General features: G+C 43.4%; 1 long non-coding RNA gene across 1 annotated transcript in view; it reads left to right on the top strand.

The window, feature by feature from the left end:
* LOC141172349 (uncharacterized) overlaps positions 1 to 16,074 on the top strand; it is a 38,164-nt gene that overhangs the window by 14,919 nt on the left and 7,171 nt on the right. Inside the window, exon 2 of the long non-coding RNA XR_012252460.1 lies at positions 14,861 to 14,950. This is a non-coding gene — a long non-coding RNA (uncharacterized lncRNA). The remainder of the gene's footprint in view (positions 1 to 14,860; positions 14,951 to 16,074) is intronic.

Genomic DNA, 16,074 nt, shown 5'->3' with positions numbered 1-16,074 from the left:
TGCCCAAAACTGGACGCAGTATTCCAGATGAGGTCTGACCAAAGAGGAATAAAGTCCGATAATGACTTCACGTAATCTAGACTGTATGCTTCTGTTAATACATCCCAGAATTGTATTTGCCTTTTTTGCTGCTGCATCACACTGTTGACTCATGTTCAGTCTATGATCTATTAGTATACCTAAGTCTTTTTCACATGTACTGTTGCTTAGCTCTATTCCTCCCATTTTGTATATGCTTTTTTCATTTTTATTGCCCAGATGTAGTACTTTGCATTTTTCCCTGTTAAAAACCATTCTGTTGGTTGCTGCCCACTGCTCCAGTTTATTTAGGTCTTTTTGAATCCTCTCTCTCTCTTCTCTAGTATTAGCTATCCCTCCTAGCTTTGTGTCATCAGCAAATTTAATCAGTTTACTCTCAATTCCTTCATCTAAATCATTGATAAAGATGTTGAACAGTACAGGTCCCAGGACAGAGCCCTGTGGTACCCCACTTGAGACATTCATCCAACTGGATGTGAAGCCATTTACAACCACTCTTTGAGTCCGATCACTAGTAGTAGTCAGTGTACAGCTTTTAAAACAGTGTAAATTTGGTGGGCCTGCTAAATAAATCAATACACAGCTTTAAATGTTTAAACCCCTGGCAACAAAGTGAATACACCCCTAAGTAAAAATTACCAAATTGTGCCCAAAGTGTGAATATTTTGTATGGCCACCATTATTTTCAAGCACTGCCTTAACTCTCTTGGGCATGGAGGTCACTAGAGATTTATAGGTCTTCCACTCCTTCATGATGATATCACGGAGGTAGTGGATGCTAGAGCCCTTGCTCTCCTCCTCCTTCCCCACAGATGCTCAATAGGTTTACGTCTGGAGACATGCTTGGCCAGTCCAGCACCTTTACCCTCAGTTTCTTTAGCAAGGCAGTAGTGTTTAGTAGTTTTAGAGGTGTGTTTGGGGTCGTTATCATGGTGAAATACTGCCCTGCGGCCCAGATTCCGAAGAGAGGGGATCATGCTCTGCTTCAGTATGTAACAGTACATGTTGGCATTCATGGTCCCCTCAATGAACTGTAGCTCCCCACAGCCAGCAGCACTCATGCAGCCCCAAACCATGACACTCCCAACACCATGCTTGACTGTAGGCAAGACTCACTTGCCTTTGTGCTCCTCACCTGGTTCACACGCTTGACACCATCTGAACCAAATAAGTTTATCTTGGTCTCATCAGACCACAGGACATGGTTCCAGTACTCCATATCCCTAGTCTGTTTGTATTCAGCAAAGAAGAGGCTTCCTTTTGGGACAACAGCCATGCAGACCAATTTGATGCAGTGTGCAGAATATGGCCTAAACACTGACAGGCTGACCCCCCACACCTTTAACCTCTGCAGCACTCAAACGTCTATTTTGAAAAGACAACCTCTGGATATGACGCTGAGCACGTGCATTCAACACCTTTAGTCGACCATGGCGAGGCCTGTTCTGAGTGGAACCTGTCTTGTTAAACCGCTGTATGGGCTTGGTCGCCATGCTGCAGCTCAGTTTCAGTGTGTCAGCAATCTTCTTAGAGCCTAGGCCATCTTTATGTAGAGCAGCAATTCTTTTTTTCAGATCCTCAGAGAGTTCTTTGCCATGAGGTGCCTTGTTGAACTTCCATTGACCAGTATGAGAGAGTGTGAGAGCGATAACACCAAATTTAACACACCTGCTCTCTAATCACACCTGAGACCTTGTAATACTAATGAGTCACATGACACCGGCGAGGGAAAATGGCTTTTTGGGTACACTTTGGCCATTTTCATTTACCGGTGTCAACACTTTTGTTGCCAGCGGTTTAGACATTAATGGCTGTGTGTTGAGTTATTTAACATAGTAACATATAGTAACATAGTTTGTAAAGCCGAATAAAGACTTGCGTCCATCAAGTTCGACCTGTTAGTTCTGTAATTGCTAAAGTTGATCCAGAGGAGGGCAAAAACCCCAAATGATTTGGCCAATCTTCACCTGAGGAAAAATTCCCTCCCGACTCTGAAACCAGCAGTCAGAATAAATCCCTGTATCAACCTACTATTTTATTTTATTTTTAAGTATATGCTGAAATCTGCCTGGTATCTAGAAATGCATCCAGTCCCCGCTTGAACTGGTGTAGTGAATCCGACATTACCGTCTCCTCACTCAGTGAATTCCATATTCTCACTGCTCTTACCGTAAAGAACCCGTTCCTATGCTGGTGCTGAAACCTTTTCTCTTCCAGTCTTAGTGAGTGCCCTCTTGTTACCGTAATATCCCTCCTTTTGAACAAATCCCGGGCAAGATCTCTATACTGTCCCCTAACATATTTGTACACATTTAAAGGGCACACCAACTTCATACTGTTATACAAGCTATACACTGACTACTTTACATTGTATCAAAGTGTCATATCTTCAGTGCTGTCCCATGACAAGATATAATAAAATATTTACATAAATGTGAGGGGTGTAATTTACTTTTGTGAGATGCTGTATATTCTAGGCATGCTTCTGTAAGGGTATGTCTGAAGTATTTGTCTCAAAAAGGTTACCACGGGCACATTTGACATAATCCACTCCAGTAAGTAGGTCCTAAAGCCAACATAGTTTTTACCATTCAATCCCCATAAAGGGTTATGGCCTTAGGCAAGAGGCCCTTGGATTGTGTTCTTGGAGTAGTTGCTGGTGGGGGGAGTGAGCTTAAAGCAGGAGTGATAAAACTTTCCTGGTCAAAATCTGGAAAGACAAGAACAGGGTCAAAATCAGGAGATGAATCAAAGTTAGGGAAATAGACGGTGTTAGATACCAAGAGGTCAGTCAAAGTAAAGTTAAGTAAGCCAAGGTAAAGTTTATGCGTAAGCACAGAGTCAGATGAAGTTGGGAACACAAGTAAGATCAGAAGAGGATGAGATTAGGATTTAACACCAAAGATACGGTAACTGGCAACTCCCAGAAAACTGCAGGGGGTTTAAATTGGGCATGGTGTTGCTCTATTAACCACAGAAAATAATATAATAATAAGATCTTGGTGGGATTTGAACCCAGGGCCCAAGCGCTGCAAGGCTGCTGTGCTAACCACTGAGCCACTATGCTGTGCTGCTATATACATATACTGATTATATCTTCTATTCAGCCCAAGAAGGACACATGTCATGTGAGGTGGGCATCTGGATTCCCTGCTGCTGGTCTGTTCCTTGTTTCTCCCTTCATTCTAGGCTGCTGTATTTATCTTTCTGATTTTTTACCTACTTGGCGACTCAGAATAAACATGCTGTATTTGCACTTTGCACTTGGTTGCAAGCCTGCTGATTCATAGTCACCTTATTTATATCAAAGTGTGTTTTATGTGACTTGTGATTATATTCCATGTAGCCGGCTAAACAAGGTTTCTAGTTGTCCTCTTCTTTGTTACTGTGTGGATTCATTTTTCTATCTGTTTTCTGCAGATTTTTAACAGTATAAATTTGTAATATAGATAATATTTTCACACTCGATTGCTCTGTGATCATGTCATGTTCATGCTTCACTGTTGTAAGTGAAGAGCTTGGTCTTCAAGCGTGTGACCACTAAATTCTTGGATATTGTTGGTAATAATTACATAGTAATGCTAAAAAAGGAAAACTTACTAAAGTTAAACATTCTACAGTGCCAATCCCTGGTAGGTTTATAGAGATTGCTTTAATTTATTCATTTTAAGGAAAGCATTTGTGATCTGTAATGCGTTATCGGAGCTACATGGTCTGTAACAATGGTGTATTTATTAGCTCCATTAAACATAAATTCATTATTGTGCAGTAAGTATGACATAACATAAGGCTAGAGTGCTGTGACCCCTTCATTCTGTTGTTTGACCACCATTCTTTTAAAAAAAGAGTTGTTTTAAAAAGTGTCCCCCAACCAATAGCACTCATGTAAAATAAAAAAATAGATAGCGTTCACCTTTCCTGCGTGCAACAATGGCGTCATGTTGACAGCTCATATCACCGCTGATATCAAACAGACAGGAGCAGCGGCAAACAGCCAGCATTTGACACCAGGTAGGTGAGTACTATCTGATTTTGGTTACATGGATTCCAGCATTTGGAGACAACTTTTTTAAAAGTGACGAATTCTTTTAAGTCTATACACTAATTGACTCCATTGTCGTGTCCCACGACTTGAAATCATACAGCATTGTATTGTATTGTTGCAGTTGTGTTTCTATGTAATAAGGTTTGCCTGTTAGAAGTTTGTCCTCACTCTATCCCTCTCTGCCTCCCTAGCTCTGATGTCAGCAACCCCCCCCTTCTTTTTTTCCTCATTTTGTGTCAAACATGGTAGGAAGCACATGTCTTGTAACTCTGGTTTAGGATAGTCTTTTTTACCTACTGCAGCTGTTACAGCTACTGCTAATGTAATTGTGCATACTGCAACACTTAACCCCTTAAGCCCCGAGGGTGGTTTGCACGTTAATGACCAGGCCAATTTTTACAATTCTGACCACTGTCACTTTATGAGGTAATTACTCTGGAACGCTTCAACGGATCCCCCTGATTCTGAGATTGTTTTTTCGTGACATATTGTACTTCATGATTGTGGTAAAATTTCTTCGACATCACTTGCGTTTATTTGTGAAAAAAACGGAAATTTGGCGAAAATTTTGAAAATTTTGCAATTTTCAAAATTTGAATTTTTATGCCCTTAAATCAGAGATATATGTCACACAAAAGAGTTAATAAATAACATTTCCCACATGTCTACTTTACATCAGCACAATTTTGGAACCAAAATTTTTTTTTGTTAGGGAGCTATAAGGGTTAAAAGTTGACAAGTGATTTCTCATTTTTCCAACAAAATTTACAAAACCATTTTTTTAGGGACCACATCACATTTGAAGTCACTTTGAGAGGTCTTTATGACAGAAAATACCCAAAAGTGACACCATTCTAAAAACTGCACCCCTCAAGGTGCTCAAAACCACATTCAAGAACTTTATTAACCCTTCAGGTGCTTCACAGGAATTTTTTGAATGTGGAAGAAAAAAATGAACATTTAACTTTTTTCACAAAAATGTTACTTTAGACCCAATTTTTTTTATTTTCACAGGGGTAACAAGAAAAATTGGACCCCAAAATTTGTTGTGCAATTTCCCCTGGGCACGCAGATACCCAATATTTGGGGAAAAAACACTGTTTGGGCGCACGGCAGGGCTCGGAAGGGAAGGAGCGCCATTTGACTTTTTGATTGTAAAATTTGCTTGAATAATTAGCGGACGCCATGTTGTGTTTGGAGAGCCCCTGTGTGCCCAAACATTGGAGCTCCCCCACAAGTGACCCCATTTTGGAAACTAGACCCCCCCAAGGCACCTATCTAGATGCATAGTGAGCACTGGGAACCCACAGGTGCTTCACAAATTGATTCGTAAAAATGAAAAAGTGTTTTTTTTTTCATTTTTACGAATCAATTTGTGAAGCACCTAGGGGTTCCAAGTGCTCACTATGCATCTAGATAGGTGCCTTGGGGGTCTAGTTTCCAAAATGGGGTCACTTGTGGGGGAGCTCCAATGTTTGGGCACACAGGGACTCTCCAAATGCAACATGGTATCCGCTAACAAATTGAATGGAAAATCGGCTCAAATTGTTAGCGGACACCATGTTGCGTTTGGAGAGCCCCTGTGTGCCCAAACATTGGAGCTCCCCCACAAGTGACCCCATTTTGGAAACTAGACCCCCCAAGGCACCTATCTAGATGCATAGTGAGCACTTGGAACCCCCAGGTGCTTCACAAATTGATTCGTAAAAATGAAAAAGTGAAAAAAAAAACACTTTTTCATTTTTATGAATCTATTTGTGAAGCACCTGGGGTTCCAAGTGCTCACTATGCATCTAGATAGGTGCCTTGGGGGGTCTAGTTTCTAAAATGGGGTCACTTGTGGGGGAGCTCCAATGTTTGGGCACACAGAGACTCTTCAAATGCAACATGGTGTCCGCTAACAAATTGTCGGCTCAAATTGTTAGCGGACACCATGTTGCATTTGGAGAGCCCCTGCGTGCCCAAACATTGGAGCTCCCTCACAAGTGACCCCATTTTGGAAACTAGACCCCCCAAGGCACCTATCTAGATGCATAGTGAGCACTTGGAACCCCCAGGTGCTTCACAAATTGATTCATAAAAATGAAAAAGTGAAGAAAAAAAACACTTTTTCATTTTTATGAATCAATTTGTGAAGCACCTGGGGGTTCCAAGTGCTCACTATGCATCTAGATAGGTGCCTTGGGTGGTCTAGTTTCCAAAATGGGGTCAGTTGTGGGGGAGCTCCAATGTTTGGGCACGCAGGGGCTCTCCAAACGCAACATGACGTCCGCTAACAATTTGAGCCGATTTTCCATTCAATTTGTTAGCGGACACCATGTCGCGTTTAGAGAGCCCGTGATGTGCCTAAACAGTGGAGCTCCCCCACAAGTGACCCTATTTTGGAAACTATACCCCCCAAGGATTTTATTAAGGTGTATAGTGAACATTTTGAACCCAGAGGTACAACACAGAATTTGTTTACATTAGGTCATCATATTGAATAAGTTGTCATTAGTCTTGAGCGCAAGTGCTCGCTACTTGAGTTTGCATCGGGTACTCAGGTATGCACCATGTACAGCGTGTGCTCGAGTGATATGCTCGAGTCCCTGCTCCGCATGTTTCACGGTTATTAGACACGGAAAAAAAAAACATGCGGGGATCGCTCGTGCATGGCAGGCAATCCCCGTAAAGTTTGGCCGCGAAGCGTATGGGGCAGAGACTCGAGCATGTCACTCAAATACCCACGATACTCAATGCATACCAGAGCACCCGATGCAAACTCAAGTAGCGAGCACTTGCGCTCAACACTAGTCGCCATATCGTCATCTTTTTTTCTTACTTTTGAAAAAAATCCCAACCCCATCACAACCCCAGCCCTAACCCCAGCCCTAACCGTAGCACAACCCTAACCGTAGCACAACCCTAACCGTAGCACAACCCTAGCCCCAAACCCAGCCCTAACCCTAGCCCAATCCTAACCCAAGAGTTTATTTTTGACGCCGTTCCTTGTGCGGTATAAGTGATTAGACGACTTTATTCTTCGGGTCGGTGTGATTACAGCAATACCAGAATCATATGGGGTTTTTATGACTGACAGCTGTCACACACTAAAAGACGCATTTTTTGTAAAATCTAGTTTTTGCATCGCCATATTTTGAGAGCTATAATTTTTCCAGATTTTGGCAGACAGTCATGTGATGGCTCGTTTTTTGCGGGATGACTTGACGTTATTATTGGTGCCATTTTCAGGCACGTGACATTTTTTGATCGCTTTCTATTCCGATTTTTGGGAGGCAAAATAAACAAAAACCAACAATTCAGGAATTGTTTTTTTTGTTTTTTTTTTATTATGTTCCGCGTGTGGTAAAATTGATAAGGTAGCTTTATTCTTCGGGTCAGTACGTTTACAGCGGTACCACATTTATACCGTTTTTCTATGTTTTGCACTTTTACATAATAAAAGCAATTTTATAGAAAAAAATATTTTTTAGCATCGCTTTATTCTGAGAGCTATATCTTTTTTATTTTTCGGATGATGGAGCTGTATTGCGGCTTTTTTTTTGCGGGACGAGATGACGTTTTCAGCGGTACCATTTTTATTTATATTTGTCTTTTTGATCGCGTTTTATTCCATTTTTTGTTTGGCGGTATGGTGATAAAGCATTGTTTTTTGCTTAGTTTTTTTTTTTTTTTTTTTTTACCGTGTTCACTGAAGGGGTTAACTAGTGGGACAGCTTTATAGGTCAGGTTGTTCCGGACGCGGCGATACCAAATATGTGTACTTTTATTGTTTTTTTGTTTTTTTTTATAATAATATTTATTGATGGGTACATTATATTTTTATTTTTGGTGGATTATTTTTTTTATTTTTTTTTAATATTTTTGCAACTTTTTTTTTTTTTTTTTTTTTTTCACTTTCTGGAAGCTTATATAGTTTATTACTTTGTCCCACTCTGGGACTTTCACTTTTTTTTCTCTGATTGCCTGCATGGCACAGGAATGCAGCACCATCCCTGTGCCATGCAGGCTGTCAGCGCCGGACAGGGAGAAGATTGTTTGGAGATGCACTGCGCATGTCCAAACAATCTTCCTGCTGTCTGGTGACCCGGATGTTGTCATGACGACATCGGGTCATCATGGCAACACCCGGGAAGCCTTTGCAGACAGCGCTGGAAGCCGGAAGAGGAGGTGAGTATCTGCGATCACATCCCCTTGCCCCCGCAATGCTGCGATCGACTTCGATCGACTTCGATCGCAGCATCGCGGGGGTTAATGTGCTGGGAGCGGTGCAGGACCGCTCCCTGCACATAGTATCGGGTGTCAGCTGAGACAATCAGCTGACACCCAGTGGCGATCGCGCCCGCACAGCCTGAGTGCGCGCGTGATCGCCATGACGTACTAATACGGGTCTGGCTCTTAAGTCCCAGGGCACAGACGCGTATTAGTACGTCAGATGTTATTAAGGGGTTAAAGGGGTTTTCCCACAAACGAAAGTTCATTTTAATCAATAGATCTTGGAATAATAACTTCCACAATTGGATGTGTTTAAATAAAATGTTCCTGTACTGAGATAATCTTATAAATGTGCCCTGCTGTGTGCTGTGTAATGGCTGTGTCTGACTGTACAGGAACATGGTCTGATCATACCACAGCTCCTGGGCAGGAAAGGAAGCAAAAGAGTATAGAGACTTTACAGCACGGGATCACAGCTGATTCTTTCTGTGAGGTAAAACATTTCCCTGCCTGTTTTTAAACAATGTTTTACTTCAATGCTTTACTTCACCTGCTTCTCCTGAACTACCATTAGAGGGAGCTCTAGGACAACTGTATGCATTACATGAGATTTATACCAGAAAGGTGCTTGAATATATTACAACTCTGAAGAAGCTTAATACACATGATTCTCTTGAAGAACTGCAAAGTTTCCAACAACTTTATTCTGAGAAAGGCCGCATACTATGTGATATTAAGTCTGAGGCAGAGACCAGAATTACACAAATACCAGAGACGTCATCTCGCATTTCTGGGTCTGCCAAGGAGTCAAAACGATAATCTAAGTCACCCTCTTTGAAATATTCAACTCTCAGTGAGCAGCTTATACGGGGACATGCAGAAGCTGAGGCAACTAAGATTCAAGCCACCTTTGCGCAAAACAGAACTGAGATGGAGGTCAATGTAGCACTCAGGAAGGCAAAAATGTATGCATTGGAAGCCAAAGCAGCGCACAGCAAGGCAGAGGTGAAAACAGAAGAAATGCTCAAGAAGGCAGAAATGGATGCATTGGAAGCCAAAGTAGTGCACAAAAAGGCAGAGATGGAAGCGATAGAAGCACTCAAGAAGGCAGAAATGGATGCATTGGAAGCAAGCGTAGCAGCCCAAGTAGCGTGCAAGAAAGTAGAGATGAAAGCGAATGCAATACACAGGAAGGCAGAAATAGAGGCCCTAGTTTAGGAATGTGAGAATGCCACAGCCATGGCAAGGTTAAAGGTCCTGGAATAAGCAATCAATGAGAGTCAAAGAGACAGCATCAGTTTAAGTTATCTTGATACAGAAGACCCTCTTAAGAACACAAGAGACTATGTACTAAGCCAAAATAGCGCACCCCTGACTAACAATTGTTCCTGACAGTACAGACATTCCTCCAAAGCAACAGGATGCAGATACTTCTCCAGCATGCTGCATTCAAGGTCAGTACAATGCGCTGCCAATCCCTCATCTTGAAACTCTTTCAAGCACCAGAACATACCAGGTCCCTGCACCTCAGCGAACCCTATACACAGATGCACACATGCAAGTCAATACGCAAGCAAGTAATCATACTCCTGACAACCACATAGTTCCGGTTCCACATATGGCAGAAACTATGCACATCAAACCATTTCCTGAACTGAATGTCTATGCCGCACCATACTTTCCTGCATCTCTATTTTAGGGCACTACCAACCAAATGAATAGCACTACTCAACTACAACAATTGTCTTTCCAAAATCAATGCAAAGTACATGGTTCACCAAGAACAGTCTCACAAGGTTCGATGATCAACCTGAGAACTATAGAGGTTGGAAATATGCCGTTGGAACCGTAATTAGTGACCTCGACATCACTGCTGCTGAAGAGCTAGATCCGCTGATGAAGTGGCTCAGGCCATAATCCTTAGAGCGGGTCAAGAGACTCAGATCTGTCCACATCAGTAATTCAGCGATCTCATGGCTGCATGGGAGAGACTAGATTGACATTTTGGCGGTTCTGAAGCTATAGAAAATGCACTGTTCAAGCGACTACAGGATTTTCCTAAAAGTTTAAAATTCCAAGAGCTCAGTGACCTACTGTTAGAGCTCCAGCTGGCCAAGGCAGACATTCAGGTAAACCCAATAGTCTCTAAGTTGCCATACAATATTCAAGAAAAGTGGACCACACTTGGGTCAAGATACAAAAGAGAAAATCAATTCTCATTTCCTCTGTTTTTTCTACTTCTATGAGTTTATTTCAGAATATAAGACTCGCTCAAGCTTTTCCTATGGAGAAGCCAGCAGCCCTGGTTTATCTCCTCCTAAATACGAGAGTTCATGTTTGAACAACAGAAACTACAGAGGTCCACTGTCAGTGAAAAAGGCCAATGTTCTCCCCACACCTACATCAGCTCCAGACAAGACCAACAAACGTGAAAAGGTTGAAAACTTTAATTGTCTGTGTCATATTCATAGGAAGCCATATCCTCTACCCTAAAGAAGTACAATGGATTTAGAGAGAAACCATTCCAGGAATGCAAGGAGCTTCTGAAGAAGTTTGGGATATGTTACAGATGCTGTGCTTCTACTGAACTCTGCTAAAGACTGTAAAATGACTATTAAGTGTTTGGAGTGTGACAGTGAGGACCACGTCCAAGTACTCCAGCCATCTAAACCTAACACAGCACAGCTTACATCTTCCATGCCCACCACAAGCCATCGTGGGGAGGATGCACAACAAGCAGCAAGTCCTACCACATTATCTTGTTCATGCACAGAAGTCTGCGGAGAAGGCCTCTTGGACAAGTCATGTGCAACGATGTGCTTGGTGAACGTATATCCCAAGGGTCAACCCGAGAGAACCGTAAGGGTGTACGCCATACTGGACAAACAGAGTAACCAATCACTTGCAAGGTCAGAGCTCTTTGATCTCTTCAATTTAAAGGGAGATGCTTACTCTTACACCTTAGGCACTTTTCACTGCTGCATCTCTATGCTATACAGGCAATCAGACTGCGAAAAGTGAAAGTCCCATAGTGGGACAAAGTGTAAGTGTAAAAAGAAGTATCAGAAAGTGTAAAAATATTTAAAAAAAATGAAAAAAAAAATCCTTAAAAAATAAAAATATACTGTACCCATAAATAAATAATATTATGAAAAAAAACAATAAAAGTACACATATTTGGTATCGCCGCGTCCGGAACAACCTGACCTATAAAACTGTCCCACTAGTTAACCACTTTTCAGGAGCTCCCCAAACGCGACATGGCATCCACTAAGTATTCAAACAAATTTTACATTAAAAAAGTGAAATGGCACTCCTTCCCTTCCGAACCCTGCCGTGCGCCCAAACAGTGGTTTTCCCCCACATATGGGGTATCGGCTTACTTAGGAGAAAAGGAACAACAAATTGCATGGTGCAAATTCTCCTGTTACCCTTATAAAAATGCAAAATTTGGGGCTGAAAAACATTGTTGTGGGAAAAATGTGAAAATTTTATTTTTACGGCTCAGTGTTATAAACTTCTGTGAAGCACCTGGGAGTTCAAGGTGTTCACCACACATCTAGATAAGTACCCTGAGGGGTCTAATTTCCAAAATGGTGTCACTTGTGGGGGGTTTCCACTGTTTAGGCACATCAGGGGCTCCCCAAAAGCGACATGGCATCCGCTAATTATTCAAAGAAATTTTACATTCAAAAAGTCACACAGTGCTCCTTCCCTTCCGAACTCTGCTGTGCGCCCAAACAATGCTTTTTCCCCACATATGGGGTATCTGCGTGCTCAGGAGAAATTGCACAACAAATTTTGGGGTCCATTTTTTCCTGTTACCATTGTGAAAATAAAAAAAAATTGGGTCTAAAGTAACATTTTTGTGAAAAAAAATTAATGTTCATTTTTTTCTTCCACATTCCAAAAATTCCTGTGAAGCACCTGAAGGGTGAATGTGGTTTTGAGCACCTTGAGGGGTGTAGTTTTTAGAATGGTGTCACTTTTGGTATTTTCTGTTATAAAGGCCCCTCAAAGTCACTTCAAATGTGATGTGGTCCCTAAAAAAATCGTTTTGTACATTTTGTTGGAAAAATGAGAAATCGCTGGTCAACTTTTAACCCTTATATCTTCCTAACCAAAAAAAATGTTGGTTCCAAAATTGTGCTGATGTAAAGTAGACATGTGGGAAATGTTATTTATTAACTTTTTTTTGTGACAACTCTCTCTGATTTAAAGGCATGAAAATTCATAGTTTCCAAATTGCGAAATTTTTGACAAATTTCAGATTTTTTCACAAATAAACACAAGCCCTATCAATGAAATTTTACAACTATCAGTACAATATGTCACAAAAAACAATCTCAGAATCAGTGGGATCCGTTGAAGCGTTCCAGAGTTATTACCTCATAAAGTGACAGTGGTCATAATTGTAAAAATTGGCCTGGTCATTAACGTGCAAAGCACCTTCGGCGGTAAAGGGGTTAACAGCAGCATGTAGAGCTTAATCTGAGAGGTCCAGTTCTCCTCCCATGAAGCAGTAGTTGTCCCTATTAAAAAGGTTGTGCTAAGTTTTGAAGTTATCCTGTAATCATTAGATTGGACAGAAATTCTGGATTACTGAGAGACTGACCACTGGGACCCCCCCAATCCTGAGAATTGTGCTGTAGAGAGCCCCATATGAATGGAGAGGAGGTCGAGCATGTGCACCTCTGCTCCATTCATTCTCAATGCCAGCACTAGAGATAGCAAATCACTTTATCTAAATTATCTAGTTTTCTTTAATTATCTTTGTTTCAGGGTAAATGACCAAATAAAACATTTTTTTTGCACTGCACATTATGCAGGGATGATATTGTATGTCTACTGTTGTGGGTTTGTATGTTTGGGCAGGGCTGCCATCAGGGCATTACTGCATGCCCTTACTGGCGTTTGGGGCCCTGTGAACAGAGGGGCCCTAGCGATTTGAACTTGCGTCTTCGGACCCATGTTCACTTTAAATCTCCCACACGGTAATAGTTAATAGCCACTAGCCAATCACAGGCCGGCAGCTGCCTGACGTCAGTGCGCACGTTGCGGGCGCGTGACGTCACTGCCGGCCTGTGACTGGCTGGCGTCCGTGCCTCAGATGAGGAAGAGAGTTGTCAGTGGTGCAGTGGCAAGGTAAGGAGAACTTTTTTATTTTATTTTGTAAAGTGGACACATGGGGGCAGAATGCAGGGGAGACACATGGGGCAGATTGCTGAGGAGACACATGGGGCAGAATTCAGGGGAGAAACAGGGGGCAGAATGCTGAGGAGACGCATGGGGGCTGAATGCTGAGAAACACACGGGGGCAGAATGCTGAGGAAACACATGGGGGCAGAATGCTGAGGAGACACATGGGGCAGATTGCTGGGAAGACACATGGGGGCAGAAAGCTGAGGAGACACATGGGCCAGAATGTTAAGGAGACAAATGGGGGCAGATTGCTGAGGAGACACACGGGGGCAGAATGCTGAGGAGACCCACGGGGGAAGATTGCTGAGGAGACACACGGGGGCAGATTGCTGAGGAGACACACGGGGGCAGAACGCTGAGGAGAAGACACACGGGGGAAGAACGCTGAGGAGGAGAAAACAGGGGCAGAACGCTGAGGAGGAGACACGCGGGGGCAGAACACCTAGGAGGAGACACACGGGGGCAGAACGCTGAGGAGGAGACACACGGGGGCAGAACACTGAGGAGGAGACACACGGGGGCAGAGCGCTGAGGAGGAGACACACGGGGGCAGAGCGCTGAGGAGGAGACACACGGGGGCAGAACGCTGAGGAGGAGACACACGGGGGCAGAACGCTGAGGAGGAAACACACGGGGGCAGAACGCTGAGGAGGAGACACACGGGGGTAGAATGCTGAGGAGGATGAGACACACGGGGGCAGGATGCTGAGGAGGAGACACACGGGGGCAGAACGCTGAGGAGGAGACACACGGGGGTAGAATGCTGAGGAGGATGAGACACACGGGGGCAGGATGCTGAGACACACGGGGGCAGGACGCTGAGGAGGATGAGACACACGGGGGCAGAATGCTGTGGGGGAGACACACAGGGCAGGATGGCGATGAGGAGGAGACACACGGGGCCAGAACGCTGAGGAGGAGACACATGGGGGCAGAACGCTGAGGAGGAGACACCTAGGGGCAGAACGCTGAAAAGGAGACACACGGGGGCAGAACGCTGAGGAGACACATGGGGGCAGGATGCTGAGAAGGAGACACCTGGGGGCAGAACACTGAGGAGGAAACACACGGGGGCAGAATGCTGAGGAGGATGAGACACACGGGGGCAGGATGCTGAGACACACGGGGGCAGGACGCTGAGGAGGATGAGACACACGGGGGCAGAATGCTGAGGAGGAGACACACGGGGCCGGATATATTTTATTTTTGAGGATACTGTTTTCAGTGAGAGGGGGTCCGGTTACTGTGCAGGGTGGCACTATGTCACTTTTTTTTCTTCATCTTGTGTAATGTAAAAGTTGGAGAAAAATTGGGGAATGTTCTCTGCAAACTGCTCTAGATAACTGTTATTTTCTGCAGAGACGAGTCCTGGCTGGAAGAAGTGATGGCAGTCTGTGCTGGATGAAGGAGAAAAGCGAAGATTAAGGACTTCAACTAGAGACGTCACTGGTGAGTCGGTGTGTTACCTGTACACTATACACTACACTATACACAGGGCTCTTGTGTATAATGTCACTGGTGATCCCTGTATTACCTGAACACTTACACTATACACTGTATACTATGTACAGAGCTCCTGTGTATAATGGCATTTATGGTAATATTAGTATTGTGTTTTTTTTATTAATGATCAGTATTGTAGTATTCAGTCACTATGTGATGGTAATATATGGTCTGGTCATGGTGTTGACGGTATTTGTTCCTTGTATGTGGTATTATTCAGTCACTATGAGGTGTTAATATATGGTCTGGTCATGGTGTGACAGAATTTGTTCCTTGTACGTGGTATTATCCAGTCACTATGTTATGATAATATGTGATAAGGTCATAGTGTGGTGGTATTTGTCCCTTGTATGTGGTATTATTAGTCATTTTTAAAAAATGTATGTGACACATTCCGATAAAGAAAAATATATCAAAAAGAGTATTGGGTATTATAAGAAATATTTAATAGGTTAGAGTAGAGTAGGGCCCGGTCAGAAGAGTCTACCTTGCCGTGGTAGTGGTTTAAAAATTCTTTTGGCTGAAACAAAAGCTGCTGGCTATTTGTGTGATATGGTGTTCGATGGGAACTGTTAATGTGTGTAACATCTCTGGCGGCGTGCTTGCATGGCTTACCATCTCCCACCATGCAAGACCGCAATCTTACCTATCAGGCCAGGCTGCACACTTTGCTCCAGTACCTGCTGTTTGTATGTCTCTTGTCTGCTGGCTTAGGGCGTCGGCGCTGTTGCTTCCTGATTCTTAAAGCTACAGAGTGCACAGTCCTAATGCTTCCCCAGCCTAATGCTATGAGTCACTGGATACTTAAACCCCCTCCACCCAGTAGGAGGCGCCTGAGCAACACTTCCTTACAGTGTGTTCTGTGCACCTGTGAGTTGCCAGGTCCTGTCCTGATTCTAGTCTATTTCCGCCACCCTGGGGGCTGAGTACCCAGGGCCGCTAACTGTATCTCTGACTTCTAGTCTGTTTCCGCCACCCTGGGGGCTGAGTACCCAGGGCCGCTAACTGTATCTCTGACTTCTAGTCTGTTTCCGCCACCCTGGGGGCTGAGTACCCAGGGCCGCTACCTG

This window comes from Phyllobates terribilis, unplaced genomic scaffold, assembly GCF_046119375.1.
Source record: "Phyllobates terribilis strain yellow unplaced genomic scaffold, ASM4611937v1 Scaffold_1__5_contigs__length_1240528914, whole genome shotgun sequence".
NCBI classification, from domain to species: domain Eukaryota; kingdom Metazoa; phylum Chordata; class Amphibia; order Anura; family Dendrobatidae; genus Phyllobates; species Phyllobates terribilis.
Note: the sequence above shows the minus strand (reverse complement) of the source record. Positions and strands in the feature narration are given on the sequence as shown.